At 39.7% G+C, this 26,094-nt stretch overlaps 1 protein-coding gene across 1 annotated transcript in view; it reads left to right on the top strand.

The window, feature by feature from the left end:
* LRFN5 (leucine rich repeat and fibronectin type III domain containing 5) overlaps nucleotides 1-26,094 on the top strand; it is a 355,521-nt gene that overhangs the window by 232,310 nt on the left and 97,117 nt on the right. Inside the window, exon 3 of the mRNA XM_082275763.1 lies at nucleotides 11,124-11,226. The gene's annotated coding sequence lies outside the window, so the exon portion shown is untranslated. The remainder of the gene's footprint in view (nucleotides 1-11,123; nucleotides 11,227-26,094) is intronic.

Below are 26,094 nucleotides of genomic sequence, written 5' to 3'. Positions count from 1 at the left end.
GATATGATCACCATGTATAAATACATAAGGGGGATATGATCTCCATGAATAAATACATAAGGGGGGATATGATCTCCATGTATAAATACATAAGGGGGGATATGATCTCCATGAATAAATACATAAGGGGTCCATATAGTGAACTTGGGGTTGAGTTATTCACGTTAAGGTCATAACAGAGGATAAGGAGGATATGAGATTTAAATTTCAAATATAGTAAGAGCTGTGAAAATGTGGAATAGACTCCCTCCAGAGGTGGTTCTGGCCAACTCAGTAGATTGTTTTAAAAAAAAAAAGGCCTGGATTCTTTCCTATATGTACATAATATACAGTAACTTAATATAATGTTTATACGTAAAGTTTATCCCAGGAATATATGATTGCCTCTTGGGGGATCAGGAAGGAATTTTTTTCCCCTGCAAATTGGATCATGCTTTATTTTATTTTTTATTTTTTTGGGCTTACTCTGTATCAGCTAAGTATAGGATTGTGTATTTAGGATTATAAAAAAAAAAAAAATGTTTCCTTCTATTGGTTGAACTAGATGGACTTTTCATCCAGACTAACTATGTAACTATGAGATGACACTTCTAAGTGCTGCAGGACCCTCTGATAGACACCTGTAGCAACCAATGGGCAGCAACTGTATCACCAGGAAGCGACGTGGGCACTGCGGAACTGACCATCCCACACTAGGAAAGAATGGAAACCCGGGACATGGCCTATCATGTAACCATGGGTTTAGGTAAGTAAACTTTACTTTTTTTTTTTATTTTTATTTTTTTTCTTATGTTTTTTTTTTATATATAAAGCCTTTGTTTAGTTAAAAGCAGTTGAGCTTTAATATTTTTCTCATTATAATTGTGTTAGCTCAAGATAAATATAATAGTTTGTAAGGATAGATGAGTAGGTGAAGAAAGAAAGTCTTAGGAAATCCTACATTTTAGAGACATTCGCACAACATGAGGTGCAGGGGAGGACTGGGCCAGGGGGGAAATTGCCCCCCGGGCTGCTTTGATGCCCTGTAAAAAGGCTGCACTGCTTCTGCCACAGACATGCCTAATAAATGATTCCTGGTGAAGAGAAGTACAAAGTCCCCACTGCTGTCCAACTGAGTGCGGGATGAAGGCAAGGACAGAGGGCAGGACCCCCCCCCCCGCATGGATGGTGTAAACTGTGTCTGAGCAGAGGCCGGTGTCATGCCCCACTGGAGACTCTCCTCCCCTGACCAGCCCTGACTGAGCTGTCCCAGCTCCCCCCAACTGCCCCCTGTTGGCCAGGTAGTGAACACGGATTCGGCCGGTGAGTAGAGACCCCCTGGAATGGGGGTCAGGAGGAGGCAAGGAAGAGGGAGAGTGGGAGGGGGGCCAAGTCGCTGCACCATGGGCCTCTAGTTTGTACTTGCCCCCTGGGCCGAAAGTTGCCAGTCTGCCCCTGAAGAGGTGGAAGGGAAATCTTCCAATGTGCACACCTTTTCTGAGGACAATTGTTTATTCCCCATCAGTTCGAGAGACTTCTTCTAATTACCTTTATCTCTGGAACAGGAAAGGATATTTCCTCAATGGTACACAGACAGAACAAAAAAATAACACTTAAGGCATTTTATTCTTTCCTTGCTCTAAAAAAAAATGCCATAAATATCCTTTAATATCTGATTTATTGTAATTTTTGTGATTTATGATATTTAAATTTTCATACAGAAGAAAAAATGAATTACTTTTTTTTTTTACCTTTACAAAAACCCTGATCACTCCTATCTTCAGTATGACGATGATGAAGATAATAACAATTGGTGGTAGGCTGTGGGAAAGATTATTTATTTTGGGAAAGGGATATTTGTAGGGAATTTGAGAAAATCAACAAACTGAAATCTTTATAAGATCTCTAATGGTAAAAATTAGACATGGCTTTCTGGTAGTCAAAAGATTAAAGGATTTCCGGGCTTAGTCATTCATCCTAAGCCTAACCAAAAATTGTTCCTGGATGCCAGCTCCTTGTGCTCCCACAACACGGCACAATCCCATGGAAGTACAGCTTTGTGATTGCATTAAAAGTATAATTCTAATAAATCTGTAATCACCACAGAGAGGGATATTGAACCAAAAAGTTGGACAATTACAATATTCTAGTATACGTTAGATAAATTGTTGGCTTGTGAACCACTTGAGGTTCTCAGATATGGGAAATGGTTAATCCACCAAGAACTGATAATTTTTGGGGTTATTTTGGAGATACCAACAATGAGTAAAATTGTGAGTTTTTGTTTTCCTAAAATTTGGTCAAATTAGAGAGATCTTATAAAAAGTTTGACATTTTGGAGTCAATGCAGTAGGTGAAACTAAGTTTGTTTTTGGTGCTTTTTAATAGTGTGGTGGGTTTTAAACAAGAAAGTTAAGGAAGCTCGTTTCAACTACCCAGGACCTGTTTTTGTCCCAAAAAAGTAGCACCCCCCTTCTCTTGAGTCCTGTATATATCCTATGAGTCTCGTAAAATTTATTGAGCAGCTCTACAACCACCCAGATTCCTTTTCACAAAAATTTGGGTGTTTCATACCTGGTGGAGGCTGAGCTCCCCTTACATCTCCAACCCAATAAATATCATAGGTACTACTCAAGCATATGAATATAAGATCGCCCAACGAGCCCCGGATACACACATTCACCAGCACACCAAGGATCTTGCACAGCAGTCTGAAGAAACTTTGTATTGCAAAAGGATCACATTATTGCAAAAGGATCACCTATCCTAATGTGATCCTTTTGCAATAAAAAGTTTCTTTGGACTGCTGTGCAAGATCCCTGGTGTGCTGGCGAATATGTGCCATATGGTGGCTGGTGCTCGGTAATTCGGGGGGGAGGGGGCGGCAAACCAATGTCCACCCCCCCGGTCGGTCCGTCCGTCCGTCAGTCACTCAATCAGTCAGTCAGTTGGCAGGCAACACGTCCCCCCCCAATGTTCTGCCTCCTTACCTCCTCCTTCCTCCTGTCCGAGCTGGGGAGCTGCTGGATGGCTGAGCCACTGTCCTTCTCCTCCAGCCATGTCTCTTCTGCCTCTTCCTGGCCACTGGCCAGTAAGATCACTTCTCCTTTTGGCCAATCAGGAAAGGGGTCTCACAACCCTCTTCCTGATTGGCTGGGAGGAGAGTCAGTGTGACAACAGCGAATATTCATTTGCTATTGTCACACAACTGGGGGGGCTCTGTGCCCCAAGCCCACCCTTTTTTGAAGCCTATTAGAGCCTCTGGCTCTGATCACGTGCTTCAAAAAAAAAAATCCCCATTAGAATCCAGCACCCAGTATGTAGTTTAGTGGGCCGGACGCATAGATAGTGGGGGCGGCGCCCCTGCACCCCCAATGGATGGACCGCCCCTGTATCCGTGATTAATCCAGTGTCTAGCTGGTCATCGCTGCAGCACCTTCAACGGATGTGCCTATATCCAGGAAGGTCTGCAATGGGAATATGAACTATTCTGCTTAACGAGCCACTTGTTCATAGCCCAAGAGTCCTGGACTTAACAGTCTTCAGTCCGTGGGGGGAACTCCCTGATATCCCTGCTGACTGATACGTTTCGAAAGAATCTGCTTCTTCATCAGAACCTAACAGCAAGAGCTCCTTCTGCTAAATATATACACATACAGTCATACCCACATCCAGGGCTGCTGTTATAAATCACGGGGCCCTCATACAGCCTACCTTTTTAAGCTAAAATGCACATGGGGGGACAATCAGCAGGGGGATCAACTGTAGTGCCGTACTGCCGACTCCTTTGGCTCACTCCACCACCTTTGCCACACAGGAAAACTCACCAGATTTCCATGACCACCCACTACAGGTAAGTCACATAAAGCATGATGTTATACCAGGGTTCCCAATAAATTCTTGCCTTCCTCCTCAGTTTCCTCAGTCGCATCAGGAAGACCAAAGAGCGGGGATTATTTCTGGCTGAGTAAGACTGAGGAGGACGTTTAGAATTTATTGGGATTGACATATAGCTGCTTTATCTGACATTCATCTGAAAGTTGGTTTCGTTTTTTTTTTTTTTTTGCTTTTTTTAGGTAGTTTCGGCAGCAACGAGTGCTTTTTCATCAGTAATAGATCTGCTTTGACTGAGACAGAAATTGGCCCGTAGTCTGCTGTGGTTGTCCTTGTTTCCACTGATGCAAAACCGTCATGCTGCTGGCGATTTTCTGCCAAGCTCATATTAAGAATTAAGTGACTGCAGACAATGCAGCAGTGTAAAATTGACCAGCAACAGCACAGTTTCAATGAGGGACAATTGGCCAAAATGTACCAGATAAAAGGGTTACAGGCATGTGGGTCTCACTACAACAATTATGGGTCCACAGATGACACAGAATAAAATTGCAGTGTAAAATTGGCCAGCAGCAGGACAAGTCTACATAGCAAGACTAGGCCAAAATTTGAGACAATGGGGTTAATTTACTAAAGGCAAAGGCAAATTGCAGTTGCACTGTTAAAGCAAAGTTGCTCTGCTGACTTACATCATTTAATCATGTGCAAGCATAAATTAGTTTTTTTTTTCCTTGCAGGACATTTGCAAAGTGAAGCTTGGCTTCATTCACTAAGCTCTGCAGGAACTGCAAAGTGCACAGTCTTTTTGTCTTTAGTAAATCAACCCCAAATAGCAATTGCAATTATTATATTCCAGTGGATACATCAGCGTGGCCAGCAGCAGGACAATTTTAGTCAGTGTGATAATAAGTCTAACTGCTGTATGCCTAACTTTTATTTTATCTATGGGGATAGGGGGGTTGCATGCAGTGGCAGCTGGTGCTCCATGGGCAGGGGGGGCGGCAGACAGACCGCACCATACCCCCCCGGACCACACCAGGCCGTGCACCATACCCCCCCAGGACCACAGCAGGACAGGGGACAGGACAGAGGACAGGCCCCCCCCCGCTCACTCACCCTGGCTGGATATCTGGCAGAGGCGGCTTTGGCTTCTTCCTCCTGTCTCCTGTGTCTCCTCCCTCCTCCTCCATGCCCATTTTCATGGCTTCTCCTTTCGGCCAATTGGGAAACAGGTCTCAAAACCTGCTTCCTGATTGGCCATGAGGAGGATTCGTGTGACAATAGCGAATTTTAATTCGCTATTGTCACACGACGGGGTGGGCCTGGGGCGCAGTGCTCTGTGCCCCGAGCCCACCCTTTTTTTTTGCCTATTAGAGCCTCTGGCTTTAAACACATGGCTAAAAAAAAAAAAAGCCCCATTGAAGTCCATGCGTCCGGTGCACCATATGTAGGTTAGGGGGCCTGATGCATGGATGGGGGGGCGGTGCCCCTGCGCCCCCAATGCACCAGCCGCCACTGGTTGCATGGATATTACCTGATGTGGTTTAGGTGAATGCTGCTCTTTTGCTTATCTTTTTTTTCTTTAAAATTATGCCACCCAAGCTGACAGTTTTTCAAAATAACCAGATCATCTGTAGTTGGAATTTGTAACTAGATCATTTGCTTTGTTAATATTTAGCAATTCCAACCAGAGATGAGGTGTGAGTCAGAGGCGTAACCTTCAGGGCCCCGGGGCAAGAAATCATAAAGGGCCTCCCTGACCCTCCCCTCTACCCCTTCCAACCAAGCCCTCCAAAACTTCCAGTTCTGGGAGAGTGTCCATGGACATCCTCACAGAACCCTGCCTCCTGGGTGCCCCCTTGATTACAGATCACAGTAAAGGGCCAATCACAGTGGCCTTTCCCATGTAAGGGAGGGGGAACTGTCAGTGTCGGCTCTGGGCTGTATGAGAGAGATGCTCTTAGCTCAGAATCCTGTGGCAAGCAACCCCTCTGGGGCTCCCCAGCAGTGGCTGAACGCAAGTGTGACCTTTGTGACCCTCCTAGTTCTGCCACTGGTGTGAGTATAAGATTGTTTACTACTCGAACAGTTCCAGAAAAAGTGACCTGCCTGTGTTTGTCTGATTAGAATTATGGAAGTAGTTAGCGGCTCTATTTGGGGCAAACAGGATAACAATTGAGTTTTTTGGATGGTGTAATGTACCCATGTAGTAATATATATGCTACTGGGGGAATTTTCACTTTGCAAGGGAATTTTTCCATCACTTAGTAAATGTGGAGAAGATTCTGAAGAATACCCAATCTCATGCAAGGAAAATTAAAAAAAAAAAAAAATATATATATATATATATATATATATGGTTTGCGTGTACATAATTAGATGAGTAAAGTGAACAAACAATTTGCCTTTAAGAAATCAAGCTCACAGCCTTTGAAGATTATTGGGAATCTCCAAAAAAAGACTCAAACATCTACAGCTACATCTTGTTTTCTATGTCACCTGTAGTATGGGGAGATTATGTGGTAGGTGCTTTATTCCAATGGGTTGAGCCAATCCAACCTGTAATTTAGAGCATGGCAGTACACTTTAATAGAATAAAATGGAAAGTTCACATAAACATCAATTGCCCAAACAGGTTCTTCCACATGAACATGAATAATCAATTGAAAATTCAGATAAACCTGGCTCCCTTGAACTGCTGCTCTTCTTACCAGCCTCTCTGACTGTGTTGCCCAGCTCTCCCAGTTCACTTGGCTCCCTCTCGCCCCCTGCTGCCCGGACCACTCCTTCCCTCTGGATAAGGGTTCTTCTGATATCCAAATAAAAGCCCACCTGACTCCTTGGACGAGACCTCCTGTCTCCTGGCTCAGGCACCTATAACCCCTGGTTGAGAACTACTGTCTCTCAACTCCTGGCTAGGGCTCCTCTGACCCCTATGTAAGACCTCCTGTCTCTATTATGGGAACTGTCTCCAAACTGGGTGTCTTGAGTATATACCAACCCTCTACACCTGTGTACTCACACAGGCTGCAGACACCTGGTAAAATCCTGACACAGAATTGAAGGTTCTTTCCCAAACTGGGTGTCTTGAGTATATACCAACCCTGCACACCTGTGTACTCACACAGGCTGCAGACACCTGGTAAAATCCTGACACAGATATGAAGGTTCTTTCCCACCCAATACACTTTGGAACCTCCAAGCTCCAGCCCATGATCCTGGACTATAAAATACAGAGCCAAAAACACAGCTTTATCTACTCATAAAAGATATCCTGGAACCTCACATTAAGCCTTAATGTAAATCCTGTGTCATTTTCTCCTACATTTTCACAGTGGCAGGACCTCGCACTGTCACAAACCAAATCCTGATATCTCAATAGAAGGCCACCTGACTCCTGGGACAAGACCTCCTGTCTCCTGGCTAAGGCATGCCTAACCCCTGGTTTAGAACTCTTGTCTCTCAATTCCTGGCTAGGGCTCCTCTGACCCATAGGTGAGACCTCATGTCTCCAATATGGGAACTGACTGCAAACTGGGTGCCTTGAGTATATACCAACCCTGCACACCTGTGTACTCACACAGGCTGCAGGCACTTGGTAAAATCCTGACACGGAATTGAAGGTTCTGTCCCACCCAATACACTTTGGAACCTTCAAGCTTAAGCCATTGATCCTGAACTATAAAATCCAGAGAAAGCCAAAAAAACTGCTTTCTCTGCTCATAAACGATAGCCTGGAACCTCGCATTAAGCCTTAATGTAAATCCTGTGTCTTTTTCTCCTACATTTTCACAGTGGGAGGACCTCACACTGTCATGAACCAAATGCTGATATCACAATAGAAGCCCACCTGACTCATGGGACAAGACCTCCAGTCTCCTGGCTGAGGCACGTCTAACCCCTGGTTGAGAACTCTTTATCTCTCAACTCCTGGCTAGGGCTCCTCTGACCCCTAGGTGAGACCTCCTGTCTCCAATATGGCAACTGACTCCAAGTTGGGTGCCTTGAGTATATATCACCCCTGCACACCTGTGTACTCACACAGGCTGCAGGCACTTGGTAAAATCCTGACACGGAATTGAAGGTTCTGTCCCACCCAATACACTTTGGAACCTTCAAGCTTAAGCCACTGATCCTGGACTATAAAATCCAGAGAAAGCCAAAAACACTGCTTTCTCTGCTCATAAATGATAGCCTGGAACCTCGCATTAAGCCTTAATGTAAATCCTGTGTCGTTTTCTCCTACATTTTCACAGTGGGAGGACCTCGCACTGTCATGAACCAAATGCTGATATCACAATAGAAGCCCACCTGACTCCTGAGACAAGACCTCCTGCCTCCTGGCTGAGGCACATCTAACCCCTGGTTGAGAACTCTTTATCTCTCAACTCCTGGCTAGGGCTCCTCTGACCCCTAGGTGAGACCTCCTGTCTCCAATATGGGAACTGTCTCCCAACTGAGTGCCTTGAGTATATACCAACCCTGCACACCTGTGTACTCACACAGGCTGAAGGCATCTGGTAAAACCCTGACTGTCACAAACCAAATGCTGATATCACAATAGAAGCCCACCTGACTCCTGGGACAAGACCTCCTGTCTCCTGGCTGAGGCACGTCTAACCCCTGGTTGAGAACTCTTGTCTCTCAACTCCTGGCAAGGGCTCCTCTGACCCCTAGATAAGACCTCCTGTCTCCAATATGGGAACTGTCTCCAAACTGGGTGCCTTGAGTATATAACAACCCTGCACACCTGTGTATTCACACAGGCTGCAGGCACCTGGTAAAATCCTGACACAGAATTGGAGGTTCTTTCCCACCCAATACACTTTGGAACCTTCAAGCTTAAGCCACTGATTCTGGACTATAAAATCCAGAGAAAGCCAAAAACACAGCTTTCTCTGCTCATAAACGATAGTCTGGAACCTTGCATTAGGCCTTAATGTAAATTTTCTCCTACATTTTCACAGTGGCAGGACCTCGCACTGTCACAAACCAAATGCTAATATCAAAATAGAAGCCCACCTGACTCCTGGGACAAGACCTCCTGCCTCCCGACTAAAGCATGTCTAACCCCCAGTTGAGAACTCCTGTCTCTCAACTCCTGGCTAGGGCTCCTCTGACCCCTAGGTGAGACCTCCTGTCTATAATATTTGAACGGTCTCCAAGCTAGGTGCCTTGAGTATATAACAACCCTGCACACCTGTATACTCACACAGGCTGCAGGCACCGGGTAAAATCCTGACTGTCACAAACCAAATGCTGATATCACAGTAGTTTACTATAGATTCTGTTCTTCTTATTTTCATAGAGATAAACCAATGAATAATCAAGGAATCAAAACTTAATTTACTAGGTACATTTTTTTCCCATTTTATCTATATTACCATACTATACACAACTTTACCATCGGTATTAAGATACATTTCTGTTATGCAGACATGCAGGATCTTACCAGGCCAGGCACTTGCAATTATCCCAGCCTCTATTACAATAATCTTTGCTTTCATCTACTTTGGAATGTGGATGAGAAATATAGGACCTCCACAAAATGGCTGCTGATGGCAGTAAATGGCCACCATTAGCCACTCACATCACAGGGGAAAACATTTACCTCTGAACCTGAATTGTACAGTAATTGCATAATGACATTTACTATGTACATAAGCTTATAATCCTCAAAATATGAGATTTTCTGATCATTTTAGCTTTCAGGTACAAAGAGTTTTATTTTTCAAAAAATGAAACTGAATGTATCAAAATAAACATGCTTTAAAAGATTAAATATGCTGCTTGAATGGTATTCCCATTATAAAAAAAAAAAAAAACATTCTCTTTCAATGCAAATTTATTTTTTAACACTACGATAAGTAGACAATTATTTTTATCATTTAAAAATAGCCAAAGACTGGGGGGAGCTTGATGAGGGAAACAGTGGCAGCTGGTGCTCCATGGGCCGGGGGGGGGGGGTTGTGGCAGATGGACCACATCATACCTTCCCCCCAACCACGCCAGCTCCAGCCCGCACACCATAACCCCACCCCCGGTTGCTGGTTCACTTACCCTGGAATGACATGTGGAGGGTAGGCAGCAGCGGCGGTGGCTGCCCCCTCAGTCTCCTCTGTGGGTCGGGCATCTCCTCCTCCTCCTGGGCCAATAGCATGGCTTCTCCTTTCAGCCAATCGGGAAACGGGTCTCAGGACCCGCTTCCTGATTGGCCAGGAGGAGAATCCGTGTGGCAATAGCGAATATTCATTTACTATTGTCACACATCTTGGTTGGGTTTAGGGCACAGCGCTCTGTGCCCCGAGCCCACCCTTTTTTGAAGCCTATTAGAGCCTCTGGCTTAAAAAAAAAAAAAAAAACCCCCATTGGAATCCATGCATCTGGTGCCCTGCATGTAGATTAGAGGGCCGGATGCATGGATAGGGGGGGCGGCACCCCTGCGCCCCCAATGGATGGGCCGCCACTGGAGGGAGACCTGAAGGGAGCTTGACGGAGGAGTAGCTGGCAAACCCTGGTTGAAGGCCAGAGTGGACAGGAGGAGACCCTGACGGAAGCTTGAACAGAGAGAGCTTGACTGAGGAGTTCCTGGTTAGACCCTGACTTAATAGCCAGATTGAGGGTAGCTTGACTGGGAGCTTGATGTGGGAGCTTAACTGGAAAGACTTGATGAGGACAGACTTGGAGAGCCTAACTTAGGAGTTACTGGAGAGAGACTTGAGGGGAAGCTGGACTAGAGACTTGAAGGCTGATTATGGACAATGGTAATATTGGAGGTGCCTGCCAGCCAGATATCTTTCCAGTTTATGAATGCTGGGGTATATTGTCTTTGGTTTTATAAGTATTTCTCGTCTTTGGAGCAGCTGTTGTATTATTTGCTAGCATCAGGTGTTGCTGTTAATGTATGTCTGTAATATTTATGCCTCTAGTATTGTTTTATGTAATGCCTTTTATCAGAGACTAAGCTATTCATGTTAATTCTTTGTGCAATATAATCTTTTTCACCTACAGTGTGTGTTTAATTGCTGAGTACTACCCCTAAAAAGAACGGTGAGAAGTGGGCGTGGATTAATAATATTGATATTATTTATTATTATTTGTGTAATCCCCCCCATTTTCTTACACCTTTCATTTGCAACAGGTGTCCAGGGTTTGCATCAAAAGAGAATTCACCAGACCCAATGACTAAAATCTACATTATGTATGCAATGCTTAATCATACTTTGATTAGCCTTAATAGGCTAGTTAGGATGCTGTATATTAAAAAAGGAAGTCATTAACTAAATTAATGTATTGGTTTTCTTTTCCAGATTACTTGCCTCTCCATGCTATGCTGTTACCCATCAGAGATTTGGACAAACCAATGTGTTCAGATGACCAGGTGAACACCAAAGAGATGGTTTCCTAAGCAAGGTATCCAGTAAAGCACTTCTCTAAAATAAAAATATATATTTGTTATATATCTAATTTCTGTTTTTTTTTTTAAGGGTTCTTACATTGTTTCTTTTTCATGTAGCGCACCCCTGGCTTTGATGGTCATGTTTCCCTGAACTTAGTGCACACATAGCCAGGCACACAGCTTTTTTTCTTTCTCACTGCCTCAAATAAACAGTCTAGGGGTGTCTTTTGTATGTTTATTGCTAGTTTGAGCTTGGATGGGTAAAGAGGGGGGGGGGGGATCATGGGATACCCCAGAAAGACCTGAAATGACTGAGGACACTTCTTTTCGGGCAGAGAGCTTCCGCAAAGTTCACTACTTGCTGGGAAAACGCCTAGGACTTATTTTTGTAGAACTCTAGGGCACAGGATTTAGGTCAGTACTCACAATGCCACAGAATCATCCATCAGTTACCTCCTTCTGATATCTGCTGGGCACTTTTAAGTGAGGGAGATGATAGCACAGGACAGCTGGACACTCTTCCCGCAACCCCTACCGGGTATCCTCCAGTGAGCTCCTTGAGACCATAAGAAAGAAATCCCAGACTTTAGATGATAGTCCTCCCTCCCCCAGGTTCGACTGTAGCTTGGGCCTTGATGACCTCCATGAAGTGTCTCCTACCAGGGACTCCTGGCAGGACCGATCTCAAGATCCACACACTCTGTTCCAGGCTGTAGGTTATTTATTGGCTCTCCAACCACCTACTGCACGGTATTAGGACAATATCCCCCTGGACAATATCCCCCCGGAAAACATCCCCCTGGACATAATCCCCCCGGGACAACATCCCCCGGGACATAGGGTTGGGGTTAGGGTTAGAGGGAGGATATTGTCCGGGGGATGTTGTCTCGGGGGGGATATTGTCCGGGGGATGTTGTCCAGGGGGGATATTGTCCGGGGGGATATTGTCCTAGAATCCTACTGCACATACCACTCCAGGGGTTGGTTGGGTCCCCATACATATTCAGGCTGCCTTTCTATTCTTCCTCACATTGTAATTCTAGAATTCTCTAGAATGCAGAGGGGAAGATATCAAGCCAGCAGCCTGTGAAACTCTTAGCATGCTAGAACAATCAGCCCCTGCTCCACTGATTACAGAGAATTTACCAAGCAACCTACACTAACTGGGAGAGTGATACATTTAGAAAGTGCATTTTGCTTTTCTTGCCCAATATCATAGCTCCTAACTGTCCCTGATTTCGAGGAACTGTCCCTGATTTGGAACAAAGCCCCTCTGTCCCTCTTTCCTCCTCAATTGTCCCTCATTTTGGTCTGATCTATATAATTGTATATAAAATGTACTATTTATCTTTAAAAAAGTATTTCCCAGTGCTAAACCTTTCATCCAATTTCTAAATTGCTGCATTTGTAAATTTCAAAAGCCAATATAAAGGAATAGTAGTGGTAAACAAAAAACACCTGTGGGTTTAACTAATAGTTTTTTTAGTATAAGAAAAGAGCGGAACTAAAATGATATATACACACAATAAAGTATACATGTAGAGGTGAAAACCAGTTATGAATGTCTTAAATATAACCAACAAGAGTGTATGGAAAAATCAAAAAAAGAGTCCATAATTCCAAAAATAAGTGGAGAAGACTGGAAATCAGGTATGAAGCCAAAGTGCTCTGATTCTAATAATCCTCAGTGAGATAGAGCCCAACACCAATAACAGGGGTATATGCGCTCACCAGAAAACATTGACCCAGGTACTATATAGTAAATGGGTCAAACAGGCCAGAAGATCATCATAGGTGTAAGAATTCCAATGTTAGGGAATCTTCCATCAGACTGTGTTATCACACATCTGGATATAATGGAAGCAACTGCAGGTAACCAGCATTGAGCATGTGGAGTGGTTACAGGCAGGGACAAATAACCCTGATGCGTTTCGTCATATGTGACATATTCATAGCCCTTTGCCCCTGCCTGTAATCACTCTACATGCTCAATTCTGGTTACCTTCAGTTGCTTCCATTATATCCAGATGTGTGATGACACAGCCTGATGGAAGATTCGCTAACATCGGAATTCTTACACCTATGAGGATCTTCTGGCCTGTTTGAATAAAAGAGTCCATAATTCCCAAATTTAGTGGAGAAGACTGGAAACAAGGTATGAAGGCAAAGTGCTCTGATTCCAATAATCATCAGTGAGATAGAGCGCAACACTAATAACCGGGGTTTATGCGATTACCAGAAAACATTGACCCAGGTACCATATAGTAAATGGATCAAACAGGCCAGAAGATCCTCATAGGTGTAAGCATTCCGATGAGAAGACTGGAAACCAGGTATGAAGCCAAAGTGCTCTGATTCTAATAATCCTCAGTGAGATAGAGCCAAACACCAATAACAGGGGTATATGTGCTCACCAGAAAACATTGACCCAGGTACTATATAGTAAATGGGTCAAACAGGCCAGAAGATCATCATAGGTGTAAGAATTCCAATGTTAGGGAATGTTCCATCAGACTGTGTCATCACACATCTGGATATAATGGAAGCAACTGCAGGTAACCAGCATTGAACATGTGGAGTGATTACAGGCAGGAGTAAAGGGCTCCTACAATATGTCACATATGACGAAACGCACCAGGGTCGTTTGTTCCTGCCTTTAATTACTGCCCCTGCTCAATGCTGGTTACCTGCAGTTGCTTCCATTATATCCAGACATGTCATGACACAGTCTGATGGAAGATTCCCTAACATCGGAATTCTTACACCTATGATGATCTTCTGGCCTGTTTGACCCATTTACTATATGGTACCTGGGTCCATGTTTTCTGGTGAGCGAATATACCCCCGTTATTGGTAAATTTTAAAGAAATATTGCTAGAGATGAAGTAGAAAGCACCACATCCCTTTGTTTAAAGTAGCTACAATGGAGGGGGGCAAAGTGGGACTTTAACGGTGCAAAATGATGGAGAAAAATCTGAATTTTCAAAAATTGTACATTTTGTTACACATAGGAGGTGAGGACAAAACAGTACATCAATATAAAATGATAAAATCAAGAAAATGCACTCGAAAATATCAACTCTACATGTTTCGCCATCTTCATAATAGCTTCTTCAGGAGTTTTCATAGACATTTCTCGAGAGTGAACATTTCTAGGTAACAAAAGGAAAAAACATAAAAGACATAGCATGTGTATATACATAGGGCTTGTCTCAATGGTCCTAAAGTTGAGTGCCCAATAGATTTACATATTGGAAAAACAATGATACCAATAAAAGTACCTTAAGATGACCTGAACCCTTTCTTATGCCGAAGGTGGAGGCAATAAAGGTGACACCACCCAAGCGAGCACAGAGGGGGAGGGGAACCGAGACATCCAACCTCTTAAAGTTACCCCCGTTATTGGTGTTGGGCTCTATCTCACTGATGGTAATTAGAATCAGGGCACCTTGGCTTCGTACCTGGTTTCCAGTCTTCTCCACTTTTTTGGGGAATTATGGACTCTTTTTATTGATTTTTCCATACACTCTTCTCAGTTATATTTAAGACATGTATAACTGTTTTTCACCTCTACATGTATACTTCATTGTGTATATATATATATCATTTTAGCACTGCACTTTTATTATTCATTTATGCACAATTGTTTATGTCAATTGTAGCGCTGGCACCTTGCGTCCAATTATATAGATAGCGCAGTGTTTTTTCACTTATCTAATACATTTTTTTTGTAAAATCTTCCTTTAAGGGGGTGTGGCAGGGGGTGTGTCCTATGCAAACATACTTGCTTTCTAATAGGTGTCTCTTGTTCCAATCTCGAAAAATTGGGAGGTATGCAATATACAAATAACCATTGATGGCTGTACTTTGTGCAGTTGAATTTTGAGTATTTGCATGTAGAGCAGGGATAATGTCAGTAATGTCAAAAATGTACTAATATTATAATAACCACATTTAGTAATTCAGGATAAAACCAATATATATTTCAGTGTAAACTAACATTTTAATCATTCTAAGCATTATTTATATATTAAATGGCTAGTACACTCAAAAGAATGATATAGTTACAGGTTGTTTTATTTCAAAGACTCTGGTAATAAGATCTCCCTGCTGTAGTGCCTTTGGAAAATGGTTTGTTGCACAACCTCTTGGGACATTCCTAGTCTCCTTTTGCATTCTGCATAACATAAAATACCTTAGAATATACTAAAGAGAGTGTAGCACAATTCCCAGCCGTTTTGCTGGATATGGGCCCCCCTGGGTTACCGCTAGCAACAACAGCACATTTAAGCATGTTTCTCCAAGTGTGAGCACTGAGACAATGACCAGTCCAGTATCTTTGGGTTTTTGTATTTATTCTGTAACTTGGATAGGAGAAGCGATGAGTGGGATACTCCTTTGACTCAACTATGCACAAATTGCTAGGGACAATTGAAAAATGCCGTTTGGGGCTGACTTGACGCTGGCTGGATGTCGGTCAACGCCCATTAACTCTGGTTAACGCTGGCCTGCTGCCTGTTAAAGAGGAAGTAAACCCTCCTCTGACACTTTTACCTATAGGTAATCCTATGATAAGACTTACCTATAGGTACTGTAAATATCTCCTAAACATGTACCGTTTAGGAGATATTTACCTTACATGCAGCCAGTGACGTCACTGGCGCATGCGCTCTGAAGGAACGGCCGCTGGTGCCGTTTCTTCAGAGACCCGTGCCGTGACTGTCGGCTCCCACTGGCGTGTGGGCGGGAGTGACGTCACCGTGGCTCCGGCCAATCAGATGGCCGGATGCCGCGATCCCGGAAGACGGGCGACTGGACATGTCGCCCGTCATTCAGGTAAGCAGGCTGCACGGCGGGGGCTCGTTCTGAGGTAAGTATTGCATAATGAGCTAGTATGCGATGCATACTAGCTCATTATGTGTTTCTCTTACAGGTTGCCAAAAAAAAAAAAAAAGTCGGACGGGTTTACAACCTCTTTAACCGCTTGCCGACTGCTCACAGTATATTTACTGCGGCAGTCGGCCCCTCACAGGCAGAGTGACGTAGGTCTACGTCGCTCGCCTGTGAGGCTCTGGGGAGCGAGCGCGCGCCCGCGGAGGCGCGCTCCCGCTCCCGCGCGGTCACGGACCCCCCCGCGCGTGTGACCAGCGGACCCGATGTCCGCCGGTCACTCGCCGATCGGCGGGGGAGAAGGAGAATGTCAGGCAGCTTGTGTAAACAAGCCACCTGTCATTCTCCTCGCTGTAAAAACACTGATCACTCGGATCTAGTATGTAGATCCGTTGATCAGTGTCCTTACAGCTAGAGCCACAGCCAATCACAGTAAGAATCACGCCCCTAGGGACACACACAGCCCCTCCCTCCCAAATAAAGTTAACCCCTTCACTACCAGTGTATTTTTACAGTAACAGTGCATATATATAGCACTGATTACTGTAGAAATGTCACTGGTAACCCCAAAAGTGTCAAAAATGTCAGTCAAGGGTCCGATCTGTCCGCCTCAATGTCGCAGTACCGCAAAAAAAATCGCAGATCGCCGCCATTACACGTTAAAAAAAAAAAAACACCAAAAATGACAGAAATCTTTCCCTTTGTTAGTAAACGCGATAACTTTTGCGCAAACCAATCAAAATACGCTTTTTGCGATTTTTTTTACCAAACATAGGTAGCATAAAACAAATTGGCCGAAAATTTTAAAAAATTTTGAATTTTACATTTTTTTTTTGGGGAATTTCATATAAAAAAATGTGAAAAATATTTTTATTTTTGCAAAATGTACGCTCTTTTTTTGTTTATAGCGCAAAAAGTAAAAATCGCACGGGTAATCAAATACCACCAAAAGAAAGCTCTGTTTGTGGGAAAAAAAGGACGCCAAATTTGTTTAGATACAGCGTCGCACGACCGCGCAATTGTCTGTTAAAGTCACGCAGTGCCGAATTGCAAAATACCCCCTGGTCGTTTAGCAGGAAAATCCTCCGGGGCTTAAGTGGTTAACGCTGAACTGATTTCTGATTGCTTTCCTGAATGAAGAAATCCTTGCTGAGGTAGCTAACATGTATACTCCGCTACACTGCTGAACACTTCAGGGCCCGCACCGGCACCCCTTTTCTCTCTCTTATCTTCAGGGCTTAGACACTGGCACCCCCTCTCTCTAAGCCATCTTTACTGGTTAGCTGGCTCCCGGATCCCTTTGACCTTCTGGAGTGGTCCCCTCTCCTAGGCAGACCCCTTGGCAGTTTCAAGTACTACTACGACACTGTTTTTCCCCGAAACTTCTGCCCAGCAGCTCCACTCGGTCCACAGCACTCTGGATCCCTCTCTGCAGCTCAGCTCAACCTTCCTCCTCTAGGTCGACTTCCCAGGACACCTTCTCTCGCTCTGACAGGAGGAGAGACAGCCGTCACCCTCCTCCTGGGACTCTGCTTGCCGCCAAAGACCCCCGTCACATTCTCCCCTCAGACTTATATCTCATCCCAGGGTGCATTGCGGCAAACTCCGCCCACTGAGACAGCTATAAGCCCTGGTGTGCTATTGGCCAGGTTTCCTCCACTGTCCAATAAGAGCCCTCATTGGAAACAGTGGGGAGACTCCCCAGACTCAAAAGATCACACCTGGAAACATGTGACAGCCTAACTAAATGATCAGGCCCCCCTGATAAGCAGACAGGGCCACATATATGTTTTTTCCTAGAACCTACCTAGGAGGGTGCTACAAGAGTAGAAAACAGCGTGTAATGACTGCAGCAAGATGTGCTTATCTGAAAATTGGTGGCTATTTAAAAAAAACAGGTTAGCTGAAAAGTCTTGGTAGTAAGGAGCCTATTTAGTAGAACATATTTTGGAACATTCATGCCACAAGTAAAATTTGAAGCCTTTAGAAAAGCTACATGATCAGTAAAAAAAACTTTCTTGGATGTGTGTAAGAATAAAGTATATCTAAAGCAAAAATGTGTTTCTTTTCGGATAGCAGTGGGAAGGGTAAGAACTCTCTGGTAGGCTTTTCTTTAACCATCTGTGCCTCCATTTTGGAGACTTACCATCTCTCTTTGTCCTGGTGACCATTTTTACCTAGACTGAAAGTGAGGAAAAAATAAAAAATGTAATGTTTTTAGGATGGAAATGTCCCCATGGGGACACTTGATCCAGTAACAAATTGTCTAAAAGGAGAATTAGATTACTTTGTAGAGTTTTGCTCCTATTTCCTGTTGTGTCAATGGAACAAGAAAAAAAAAAAAAAAGGTAAATATTTCAAATAGAACGCAGGTTTAAAAAAAAAAAAAAGAAAACTGGCAGAAATTTTCTACTCTAAAACTAAAGAACAGTTTTGGCTGTAATTATACTTTAACGTTTGCCCTATACCCACTGTATGGTAAATAAACAAGTCCAAATTTTCCGCTGCAACAAATACCTGGAGAAAATAGATAGGTTGTGATTTGTTACTCTTTTATCCTCTATTACCAAATTACGTGTGATTTATTTATTTATTTATTTATTTTTCATTTCCTATTAATGTGTGAGATTTTATATTTAGTTACTGTGTATCAAATCCTTATTTTACAAATGCATAGTTTAGTACAGATTGTACGCGTGACACAGGATACACAGAGCACCATGGATACAGAGCACAGCAGAATCCGTTTGCATTCAGACTCTCACTCTGATTGGAAGTCTATATGGACACAGCAGAATTGGGAGAGAATTGGGGTTACCCCTCTGACTCATTTAGATGTGTGTAGAAATCAGAGCTGCTGATTTCTTTAATAACACAAATAAACGTAAAAAGATTGTCAGTTTCTATTAATTCAAGCTGTAAACATAAAGCATAAAACATAAAGCAATAACTAATGCATTACATTGTCAGGAAGAGAATACATCAGAAAAGGTTTTGGGATCTTTTCATTTTTCCTTTCCTTTCTTTTCGTGTGTTTCCCTTTTCCCCTTTTTTTTTTCTTTTTCCTTTCCTTGTCCCTTTCTTTTATTTTCCCTTTGTTTCGTCTTCCTTTCCTTTAATTTCCTGCTACTTTTCCCTTTCTCTTTCCATTTTCCCTCTCTTTTTGCGTTCCCGTTCCACTTTACTGTTCCTTCTCCTCTAGCATTTCCTGTTTGTTTTCCTTTTCCCCTTCCTTTTTCTTTTCCCTTTCATTTTCCTTTCCTCTTTTCTTTCCTTTCCTTTTATTTCCTTTTTCTTTATTTTGCCCTTCCTTTTTTCCTGTTCTTTTCTTTTCTTTCCTTTTATTTTGCTTTTGCCTTTCATCTTCCTTTTCCTGTCCATTACCCTTTCTTTTTCTTTTTCCCTTTCCTTTCCTTTCCCTTCCTTGCCTTTTCCTTTGCCCTATCTATTGTTTTTCTTTTCTTCCCCTTTCCTTTTCCTTTGACTTTCCTTTCCTTTTCTTTCCCTTCTCTTCCCTTTCCTTTCCCTTCCTTTTCCTTTCCTTTCCTTTCTTTTTCCTTTTTACCTATCTATTATTTTTATTTTCTTCCCCTTTCCTTTTCCTTTGACTTTCCTTTCCTTTCCTTTGTTTTCCTTTTCCTTCCCTTCCCTTCTCTTCCTTTCCTTTCTTTTAATCTTCCTTTTCCATTTTTTTTTTCATGTTCTTTCCCCTCCCTTTTTTTTTTCTTTTTCTTTTTCCTTTCCTTGTCCCTTGCTTTTTTCCAGAGATGTATAGTAACTAAGTAGAACTACTTCACTACTGTACTTAAGTACCGAAAGGCGGTATCTGTACTTTCCTAGAGTAGAATTTTTTTCTCCTACTTCCACTTTTACTTCATTACATTTTTTCGATGATTTCAATACTTCTACTCCGATATATTTTTTTTGTGCTGCATAGTTACTCGTTACTATTATAAAAATTACCAATGCCAGAACAGTAGATGGCAGGTTTCATGAAGCTCAAAACATTGTGTATTATCAGCGCATACGAAAATAAATGCTACTGTATGTAAAAATAAAAGCTGCATTTGAAATAATAAAAAACAATATGATGTTCAAACTTTTGACTTCTTTCTTTAATAACTACATAACACAGTACTTGTACTTTTACTTTCAGTACTTGAGTAGCAATTTTTTTTTTTCAAAACTACTGGTACTTTTACTTTCAGTACTTGAGTAGCAAAATGTTTAAAAAAACTACTTGCAATACTTAAGTACAAAAAATGTTGAATACTTTAGTACTTCTACTCAAGTCACTTTTTGATCGAGCACTTCCACTTCTACTCAAGTCACTTTTTGATCGAGCACTTGTACTTTTACTCAAGTATGGGTTTCGAGTACTTTATACAACTCTGCTTTTTTCCCCCTTCTTTTCATCTTCCTTTTCCTTTCCTTCAATTTCCTATTAGTTTTACCTTTCTCTTTCCATTTTCCCTCTTTTTTTTTTCCTTTCCGTTCCACTTTACTGTTCCTTCTCCTTTAGCATTTCCTTTTATTTTTGCTTTTCTCCTTCCTTTTTCTTTTCCCTTTCCTTTTTTTTTCTTTACTTTCCTTTTTCTTTATTTTACCCTTCCCTTTACCTTTCTTTTTCCTGTTAATTTCTTTTCCTTTTCTTTTCTTGCATTATCTTGCCTCGCCTTTATTTTTTCTTTTCCCTAACAATTATTTTCTTTCCTTCCCCTTTCCTTTTTTCTTTTTGTTTGATTTTCTTTTCTTATTTTCCTTTCTCTTCTCTTCTCTTCTCTTCGCTTCTCTTTCTCTTCCTTTCCCTTCCCTTCCTTTCCCTTCTCCCTTCCATTCATTTCCTTTCCTTTCCTTTTCTTTCTTTCCTTTCCTTTCCTTTCCTTTCCTTTCCTTTCCTTTCCTTTCCTTTCCTTTCCTTTCCTTTCCTTTCCTTTCCTTTCCTTTCCTTTCCTTTCCTTTCCTTTCCTTTCCTTTCCTTTCCTTTCCTTACCTTTCCTTTCCTTTCCTTTCCTTTCCTTTCTTTCTTTCCTTTCCTTTCCTTTCTTTCTTTCTTTCTTTCTTTCTTTCTTTCTTTCTTTCCTTTCCTTTCCTTTCCTTTCCTTTCCTTTCTTTCTTTCCTTTCCTTTCCTTTCTTTCTTTCCTTTCCTTTCCTTCACTTTTCCTTTTCCAATTCTTTCTTTTTCTTTGATTTCCTATTCATTTTCTTTCTTTTGCCTACCCCCTGCTGTTATTTTGTTTCCGCTCTTCCTTTTTTTTTTTTTGGTTTGCTTTGCCCTCTCTTTCTATGTACTATGCATGAAGGTTGCAGGTCTCAGCCATCAAGAGCTTACAATCTATAAATAAACTCTTCAATAGCTTGAACATATTCTGTTTAGCAGCTGCATAAAGCTGTGCAGGTATTCAGTTGGAAGCGAATTGATCTGTTTGTAAATCTTTTGTGCCTCAAAGCTGTTTTTCTTCCAAAGGATTATACAGAACCGTATCATTGGCCAGCCTTTAGGAAGGGATAAGCATACTTCCAGGCCGTACCTCGCTCCGAGTATTAATCATCGGATGGCCCTGTGCATCCGCAGATTGGCCGGGTATTCACGCTGCGCAGGCCTTGGTCTAGAAAACACACTGCTAGATTTTTCATGTCCATCGCCTCTGACCTATTTCACTGTTGCTGTGACAAGGATAGTGCATTATCGGAGCATAGGCAGGGATATCTCACCGACAGTCTATATCTCTTCTTACGTCTCCTAATTGCATGAAGAAATTAATTGCAGGCTTTATAGCTAGCAGATTGTTGATAATTTATTTTGACTTTTCAAAGAAGCTATTTTTACATTACGATTAAACCTGAAAAATGGAACCCACTGCAAAACTTAAACAATTTTCTCTAATTAGATTGTGTTAATTAAGCTGGTATTTTAGGGCACCATGCGTCTGCAATTATTCCAGATACAAAAATAATGTACTTTCTATGCATATAATATACATATTCTATTTATTTCACAAAATATAGAATTCCAGATAATATATATATATATATATATATATATATATATGTATATGTATATTTACTGCTCTCACTAACAAAAAACTATAGACTATTTATTTCACAAAATATAGAATTCCAGATAAAATATATATATATATATATATATATATATATATATATATATATATATATATATTATATGCATATATATACATACATATATATATACATATATATATATATATACATATATATATATATATATATATATATATATATATATATATATATATATATATATATATATGTATATACATATATATATATATATGTATGTGTATATATATATATATATATATATATATATATATATATATATATATATGTGTATATTTACTGCTCTTATTAACAAAAAACTATAGACAGATAGAGTTTTCTTTTGGTGGTATTTACTCGCACTTGGGTTATTATTTATTTATTTATTTATTTTTGGTATATAAACAAAGAATTACCGAGAATTTAGAAAATAAATACATTTTCTCTGTTTTTGTTATACAATTTTACAAACAAATATTCTTTATTCATACATTTAGGCCAAAATGGATTCTGCTTCATTTGTTTAGTAAAACATAATACAAATCTGTGTATATTATTTAGTTAAGTAATTTTTTCACAAAGCATAGAACTCCAGATAAAAAAAAATATATATATACATGTATATATATATATATATATATATATATATATATATATATATATATATATATATATATATATATATATATATATATATATATATACTGCTCTCATTAACAGAAAACTATAATTGTCTTATAATTAATTAGATATGCATGTGACTGTGATCTGCCTAAATGTAACACTTTTATTAACCACTTCAATACCGGACACTTTCACCCCCTTCCTGCCCAGGACTATTTTCAGCTTTCAGTGCTGTCATATTTTGAATGACAATTATTCAGTCATACAGCGCTGTAGCCACATAAAATGTTTATATATTTTCAAAGATTTTTCTTTTGGTAGTATTTACTCGCCACTGGGTTATTATTATTATTTTTTTTTTGGTCTAAAAAAAAAATAAAATAAAATTAAGAAATTAAATGCATTTTCTCTGTTTCTGTTATAAAACATTTTACAAATAAATATTCTTTATTCATACATTCAGGCCAAAATGTATTCTGCTTCATTTCTTTAGTAAAAAAAAATAACACAAATCTGTTTATATTATATAGTCAAGTTATTTATTTCACAAAATATAGAACTCCAGATAAAAAAAAAAAAAAATACTGCTCTCATTACATAAAACTATAATTATCTTATAATTAATTAGATATGCATGTGACTGTGATTTGCCTAAATGTAACACTTTTATTAACCACTTCAATACCCCCTTCCTCCTCAGGACTATTTTCAGCTTTCAGTGCTGTCATATTTTGAATGACAATTATTCATTCATGCAGCACTGTACCCACATCAAATGTTTATATATTTTCAAAGACAGTTAGAGTTTTCTTTTGGTGGTATTTACTCGCCACTGGGTTATTTTTTTTATTTTATTTTTTGGTAAATAAACAATTAATTACTGAAAATTTAGAAAATAAATAGATTTTCTCTGTTTCTGGTATAAAATATTACAAATAAATATTCTTTATTCATACATTTAGGCCAAAATGTATTCTGCTTCCTTTATTTAGTAAAAAATAACCCAAATCTGTATATAATATTTAGTCTGCATGAAAGTTACAGAGTCTACAAACTATGGTATATATATATATTTAAAAAATGATCAATCCTGATGTATTATATAGTTACTATAGTTACATAGTTGGTAAGGTTGAAAAAAAGCCACCAGTCCTTCCAGTTCAACCTGTGGAATATTGATGGCCTATATCATTTATTGAAACCAGGACAGTACAAATACCCTCCAAATTACCCTTTTTTGAAAAGTAAACAGTCTAGGGTGTTTAATAGCAGGCATGGTGAGTTTTTTGAAGTTGTAATTTTTCGTCACATTTTTTTGTCACATAAATTAAATAAAATGTGTTTTTATTTAATTTTTTTTTTTTTTTGTTTACTGTGACCAGAGCAGTGCAGTGCTACCATAGTGACAATGTACTACTTTGGGGATGTGATCAGGATGTATTTATTTATTTTTATTTTTTTACACTATGATTGCAATAAAAGTGATGATCACTGTTATAAGTAATCATTTTTATGGATGGAATCCACTCATTTGCATGTTGTACTATTGTGATAGCTGTGATTGGCCCCTTCTGTACCATGTGATCACTGTGACCGTATCCATAGGCGACACTTTAAAAGCCTTTACAGGTTACCACTTTATATCTACAGAGGAGGTCTGGTTCTAGAATTACTGTCCATGATCTGATGTTTGCGGCAATATCTCACATGTGTGGGACTATTGCTTTTTGCGTGTGCACTGGACTGACACACACATTCGCCTTTGCGTGCTAATACAGGGGACAGGGCACACTTAATTTTTTTTATTATTATTATTAATTTATTTTATTTTAATTTATTTTTGTTTATTTGATTTGATTTACTTTTACATTTTTGCTTTAATTTTTTTTATTTATTTTTTTAGCAATTTTATTGCTGTCACAAGAAATGTAAACATCGTTATGACAGCAATAGGCATGTGACAGGTACTCTTTATGGAGGGATCTGGGGTCAATAAGTATACATGTTGTAACTCTGGGGTCAATAAGTATACATGTTGTAACAATCCACGTCTCAGATTCCATACAAATAGCAGGTCTGGATGAAGCCCATTTCAGAATTACAGAGCTGCAGATTGAAAAGGAAAGGTACTTTTTAATAACATTCAATTGCAATATGACTTGTGTAGCAATTTTGCGTGCAGTATTATTTTTTTCTTTATTTGCTATTTTTTTTTTTTCCCCCACAAAAGTGGAGTTACCCTTTAAGTAAACTGAATGTCATTAGTGATTACATTCTCTGATTTACAGATAACCACTAGAAGGAGTATTAACCCACATACAGTATAAAATAAAAAAAAATAAAAAACATAGAGCAGCAAGCAAAAAAAAAAAAAAAAACAACACACAATTGTTTGTATTTTATTGAAATATTTCTAATGATGAGCAATAAGCCACAAAAAAACTCAAAAGTGCAATAACATTCATGTTGTTCTTAAATATATCCACATTTACTTTCTGTTTTTTAATTCAAGACCATGAAGCAATATATATAAGTTTTTTTTACAACTAAGACAAAAATTATCCTGTAAACTAAAAAATAAAAAAAAAATAAAAAAAACCTCTTGGTGAGGTTACTTTAGGAATAGCAGAAATAGCAAACTCCTGTTCATAAATGCGTCAGCTCCATAAATATGATGCTAGATCTAGATTTTCTCCGTACAGCTGATGGCTGTTTCAATACACTCAGAATATTACAGTTCATATCAGACATTGGACATCACTGGATGCAGCAAAAATCTCATATATATATATATACAATATTGAACCCTACGGACTAAGACTGGGATGACATTAAAGTTGCATGTGCGTGTAAAGGCAGGCGTCCCAATACTTTTAGTAATATATTGTATATATACTGTGTACATATATCATATATATATATATATATATATATATATATATACATATACTGTATATATATATATATATATATATATATATATATATATATATATATATATATTAATATATATATATATATATCTATATATAAATACATAATGTATATATATATATATACAATATTGAACCCTACGGACTAAGACTGGGATGACATTAAAGTTGTATGTGCGTGTAAAGGCAGGCCTCCCAATACTTTTAGTAATATAGTGTATAAATATATTGTATATATATATATATATATATATATATATATATATATATATATATATATATATATATACTGTATATAAATATATATCTATATATAAATATATATATATATATATATATATATATATATATAT

Source organism: Pelophylax lessonae (genome assembly GCF_965119305.1).
Source record: "Pelophylax lessonae genome assembly, chromosome: 13".
Taxonomy (NCBI): Eukaryota; Metazoa; Chordata; class Amphibia; order Anura; family Ranidae; genus Pelophylax; species Pelophylax lessonae.
Note: the sequence above shows the minus strand (reverse complement) of the source record. Positions and strands in the feature narration are given on the sequence as shown.